We start from the raw sequence: 6,524 nt of genomic DNA on the forward strand, positions 1-6,524 counted from the left end.
TGATACCCTAAATGTACAAATTCGTAAGAAAAGCAAAGCCTACCTGGTAGTTTGGAAATGAAAATTACATACACGGTAGTGGGGACAATAACAGCGCTTGTGACGGAGTAGGTTGGACCACGCGTTGCGGCGGCCACCTTGAAAGCATTCATGTGGAGCTGGCATAATTGTGCATACATATACATTGTTGTTTCCTAAACAATAGCTAACATGCTATAAAATTTCAAATCTTTCAAGGAGTACACATGTGAACCTATAAATTCAGTCATAAGTAAATGTAAACGGATGTGAATCGAATCGAATCGAATCGAATAGATGGTCTTCTGTTTTCCTTTCACTGGCTACAAAAGAACAAAAGTATAGGTTAGTTTTAAAAGTACCCATGCTAAAATAAACACTAAGCAGAAAATATGCTACTTTTAATTGCAATAAGTTTGTGAAGAATTCTTACATCTTTTATTAGACTCATAGGCCATGTCAGAACTTCTATTACTTTAATTTGAGAAATCTTTAGTCAATTGTGTCACACCATCACATCTTTTGCACCAGCCTTCCTACAATACAAAACATTGTTGAAGGTCAATCATGTCTTACACCCCAAACAAATGTTGCATCCTATCGATGAGAGTAAAATACACTAAAATGCAGTACTTTTGGATAAATTTCGCGAGCATTTACTCCATAAAAATGAGTGCTGATATTCAAGAATGTGCAGATTGAGGTGGCGAAGGGTTGCCTACTCGCATTTGGCCTGCATTATTATTTTTGAAAGATTTTTTGTCAAATGTGTGTCAATACGCAAAACAAACAATGATCCTAATGTACTTCCAATTTTGGCCAAAAACAGGAATATGTTTGCTTTGATAACCCATTAAAATCATATAAAGCCCATTATAATCATCAAAAAAATATACTCGTATTCAATTGACCCAAAGTCTATAATTTAACTATAAAAAGTCAAACTGTCTTAACTAATTAATAGAATGCACCAAATACTTATCATCAAAGCTAAACCAAAACGACCATAAATCACCAAAATTTGAAGTTTGACTTAAAAAAGCCAAACTGTCATGCCAAAGGAAAGAATTAAGTATTACGTACCTTTTTCTTCTTAATGCCATCTCCTTCTTGCATCAAATCATTTCCATTATCCTCATGATCATCACCATATTCAGTGTTGAAATTATCATCCTAAAATGTTTTCTCCTCTTTGTCTTTGATTTCTTGTATATTTTATTTCATCTTCTATACTTAGAATAATCCAATAATCTATATAAATTGAAAGAAAACAATATCATTACAAAGATCCGAAACGCCTGAACAATCAAAAAATAACAAAAAAAAGACTAAACATGATATACACAGTACACATACACACAATGTAAATCAATAATAATCATAAAAATGCCTTCACTGCATCAACAATTTAGGGACCCATATGGCAATACATTCACTGCATATTACATGAGAAATATACCACTTAAAAGCAGCAACATAAAATAGTTCGTATCTTTGTAATGTATCTTGCCCCATCTTTGTCCCTCGATTTTGAACATTTTCAATCAGATAAGAAAATTGCAATAATTTACAAACGACAGACCTTTGAGTTACATAAATTAAAAACCCGTAGTCTTGAAATTGTCTAAAAATTTGCAAGCAAAAGAATTAGAAGGAAGAAAAAAAATAGGAAGAAACAAATCTTAGAAAACATACAAACAATGCTTCAGGTTTAAAATCAAATTAAAAAGCCTCAATCGATATAGTAATACCAACTTCAAACCCCAAAATTTACTAATTCCTAACAAAAACAAAACTATACCTAGCAAATAGAAGGGGAAGGCCGGAGAAACACATAGATTATGCACTAAACAGTTAAAATAATTGCAAACATGCATGTAATTGTAGTAACTTGTTTGATCCAGCAACTACACTTTTTCATAAAACATAACAATTGAAAGCAATTGCAGTATAACAAATGCTAACGAAAAATGTACAATTTACATATAAACCATAATAATTGTCTTTTGAACTCAAACTAATACTAAGTTTATGCAACAGAGAATCACAATCAAACAAATCGCATGACACAAAAACTGTTAAAAGAATGATAGAAAGAACAATATTATTGATTATTGGCGTGCTTCAATTTAAAATATGAATATGAATTATGCAGTACTACAATCAGTAAATGTACAGGGGCATGAGGGCATCTTGTAACTGACCATTCAAACCACAGACACTATATACAAAACAAATTTTCAATTAACGCTTGCAAGATAAGCTCAAAAGATGACCAAATCAAAACATCTAAACAGAACTAAAAAAGAGAATTCGATTTAATTCACATATAATATATGAACAAACCCATGGAGTAGGTAGAAAGCACAATCCTTACTGTAACATTCTGTTCATAGTAATTTTGTTGTCTGATCAGCAAGAACATATCCAAGGGAAAAAAGTTAGATAAAACACAATTACCAGTATAAAGGATAGAAAATAGATGAGAATATAATGTCACTAACACACGATCTTTCCTGACCAAGTTCCTTATTTAAGCCATAAATTCATCCGACTGCATCAGAAATAGCTGATAACTACAGGAGAGAAAAAAAAGACAAATGTTAAAGCAACAGTTTAGCAATTCAATCGTACACATTAAACTTGTAACAGAATTCATCAAACAAACTGAAAATAACAGATGCAGAATCGATTATAACAATCTGAACACATATATCAACATCGATTTTCAAGGCAAAATCCAAAATAACAACCAAAAAAGCAAATAAAAATAAAAATAAAAATCACCTTCATGTTGATACCAAAATACACATCAACATCAGACTAATTAATTACAAAGTTCGTATAGAAGTGTGAATTTGTATGTAATCAAGAGCTTATAACATCATCTAGTGTTTAAAGTCGATCAAAAGTATCAATTGAGATTTACCTGAAGTGAGGAAAAAATGGCGAACGCAGCGAGGTAGAAAATCGCCAGGATGTAGGTGAAGGTCGATGAAGGATGAAGAGAGTGATGAAAGGATCCAGATGCGTGGGTGTATAATTCCTAAATGAAGATATTAGGGTTAAAAGGGAATGGGTCGGGTTAAGAGTTACTGTTAACGAATGGGATTAGCCAATCAGATTTTGACACCATTTACCACAATTTATATATATAGATTTTGTCACCATTTACCACAATTTATATATATATAAATGTAAATGTAAATAAATGTATGATGTAACTTCCCATCAAAAAATTGTTAAACGATTTCACTTAGCATAGGTCAGTAAAAGAGTAAAGATTTTATATCTCAGACATTATAATAACTATATTCATTTGAAAAAAATCAACGTAGCCAATTCATTAAATGATTTATATATAAATATAAATAAATGTATGATGTAACTTCCCATCAAAAAATTGTTAAACGATTTCACTTAGCATAGGTCAGTAAAAGAGTAAAGATTTTATATCAAAGACATTATAATAACTATATTCATTTGAAAAAAATCAACGTAGCCAATTCATTAAATGATTTAGTAAAGTACGGAGTACTATATTCATTTGGAAAAAATCAACGTAGATACAAAAACAAGGTAGTTGGAGAAAATGCCAGTGGCGGAGCCACATGATCTAGAGGTGTCAATTGACACCAATGAAATGCTATGTGTGCCTCTAATTCTATAACTAAATATGGGTATAATTTTTGTATTACCAATATAACTAATAGACAACCAATATAACTAATAGACATAATTTGTTTTATTTGTTATGAATAGTACTATTCAATTTTTTATTTTTTACAAACCAACTTCCTAACTATCATTAAAATACAAATTGAACCCCCTACTTTATACCTATATTATAAATTATTATTTATCCCATCACTAACACCAAAAACACCCACCACGCTTTACTGGCTTCTACACTGCGCTCAAACAGTAGAACCCACATAGGCCACTACTGTGCTACATTTTTTTTTTGTCTCCAACGATAAAAGAAGCAACTTTCTTAAAAGGAACAACCCTTCAATGCTACCAAAAGATGTCGAAAAATATTTTTTTTTTACAAAATAGATCAACTAACTTTAACGCTAAAATAATCAACTTTCACAAAAAGAACAACCCTTCAATGTTAGATGTCGAAAAAAATTCTTTTTTACAAAATAGATCCACAAAAGGAAAGGCTTTTTTTTAACTCGCATTCAAAATGGAGCTCCCGGCACGAAGCGAGGGCTCCACAGCTAGTTATTAACAAATAACCCCATCCCTTGGATACCAACTTAATAAACATGCACCCATCTACGGAGTATTTTTTTTTTTTTTCTTCTAATTAACTATTTAAAAGATATTGATCATTGATTATATAGAGATGCAAAACACTTAAAAAAATTGGTAAAAAGAAAAGTACTATCAGAAATGAATCTAAAGTGTGAACTTGACATGTACTAAAAGGTTGTGTATCGAGGTGAAAGATTTATTAACTTAAATTGGATTACCGACCTCACTAAATAGATGATAGAAACTTTAAAAACAACTTTCATATGGTCATGTCTATTAATTATTAAAGTTTGCCTTAGTTTTGCCTCTTGCAATAGCAACGGTTGAAAAATGTTTGTTTTCTAATAAAGCTTGTAAAATAAGATATTTTTAATTGAATGAATGATAATTTCTAAATGGATGTCTTATTAGTATCATAGAAAGAGAAACATTTGCTATTGAGACTTAATAAGTTGATATTGTTTTATGGCACCATTCATTAAAAATTCTAACTTCGCACTAGAAAATGGTTGGAACTTGGAAAATGACACAATCACACGCATAAAAAAAAAGCTCAACGTAGACAATTTATTAAATTATTTAGTAAAGTTAGTACGAGTATTATTTTTTGTTTTCTTTGGCCAATGTGCACGTTTACATAATTACATAATAATATAACAATACTCGTAACAAGAATAATTTTATTAACGTAACGCGAGAAACAAATCCGTATTAAATTCAGTCTAGTGTTGAAAAAGTAATTAAATGTGAATTTTTAAAATATGGAAAATTCGGATATTCTTTTCAACATTTTAAAGTACAACCAATTTGATCTTTTTCGTACACTTACCATAAGATACAATGAACTATTTTTTTTATTAACGACAGATATCATTATCATTATCTCTTTAATATGAAAACATAAATGTAGAGGAGTCAATGCTCTTGTTTAGACCACTCTTAACCACAGTAGCGGAGACAGGGAGGGGACAGAGGGGTGTTCAGCCTCCCTCAACAGACTCGATTCCAATGAATATTTAATTAGTTTAATTAAGCCTCCCTCAATTATCAACATAACCTAGTTATTTGAGTTACCTACCTTCCAAAGCCAAGTACAGAGTAATATTAACTGAAATATATCTTACACACTTACTTATCAAATTTTGGATGGGCCATATCAATTTTCATACTGCAAATTTTATAGTAGCATTTTTTATTTTTTCAGTAATTACTAAAGTTTCGTAAAGTGGTTATCTATATATGTGTCAAACAAATAAAATAGGTTATATATAGAAAGTTGGTCTCCTTTAGTTTTATTTAGTTTGTCTTTTTTAATTGTCGAGTAAGCCTCCCTCATTATCAAATCTTGGCTCCGCCCCTGCTTAACCATGACATTATGTTATGGTATCACGGACTGGCACATCAGCCCTACGTCAACATCTTCTTTCCATCACTAACTGCTAATAACCATGATGTAACCATCGCACTTCCTCACACCCACTAAATTAATTAATTATTTACGAGTACAAGTAATAAGGCAAAATGTACAACAAATATAAACAAAGTGTTCCGTGATCAAGATTTTCATCCAACGAAAAAATGAACCACGCGTAGTTGAAGAAAGCTCATGACATATTTGCTAATATAGGCGCCAATGAAAGAAATTAACAATAATGGCCGTAACGGATAACCGATAAGAGTCCCCTTACGCTATGAAATAAAACGAAGATATAAAGCTAAACACGACTATGGACATATACAAAAAATAAAGTGCTTTATGACCAAACAAACTGTGTATGAATTGGCCGTAGGGTACCCACGATGATTGCAGATTTGATTAAACAAGCAGAGCGATGAAAATGCTACAATATTGATAAGTTTAGCGACAAAATATAGTATTTGCATGCTATAGCGATGTAGTCAAATAAACACTAAACACATAAAATAATTCCGAATGAAAAAAAAGATACAAACTACACAAAAGTCATACCAGGGTTTTTGTTTGTTTTTCATTAAGAACTATATAAATAAATATATGGTTAATATGAATATATAATGTATGTCGTGAATAAATAAGGTATAACAAATTAATATTTATTTTATTTTAGACGCTGAGCGTTTAGAAAAAAAAAATCATAATTATCTATAAAAATAATTTCTTTTAATATTTAATCGTTAAGAACAAACTAGTACTACATTTGCTAATTTAAAAATTTAGACGCCCACACAAGCTTTTCAAAACCTGAAGATTGTTAGGAATTATG

At 30.7% G+C, this 6,524-nt stretch overlaps 1 long non-coding RNA gene across 1 annotated transcript; it reads right to left on the reverse strand.

Moving 5' to 3' along the window:
• Positions 1 to 299: 299 nt before the first annotated feature.
• On the reverse strand, positions 300 to 1,336 carry LOC139898050 (uncharacterized). Its single transcript, XR_011776865.1, has 3 exons — positions 1,102 to 1,336; positions 452 to 554; positions 300 to 341 (listed from the first exon to the last, which is right to left on the reverse strand). It is a non-coding gene; the product is annotated as an uncharacterized lncRNA (long non-coding RNA).
• Positions 1,337 to 6,524: the final 5,188 nt, after the last annotated feature.

Source organism: Rutidosis leptorrhynchoides, chromosome 3, assembly GCF_046630445.1.
Source record: "Rutidosis leptorrhynchoides isolate AG116_Rl617_1_P2 chromosome 3, CSIRO_AGI_Rlap_v1, whole genome shotgun sequence".
NCBI lineage: Eukaryota > Viridiplantae > Streptophyta > Magnoliopsida > Asterales > Asteraceae > Rutidosis > Rutidosis leptorrhynchoides.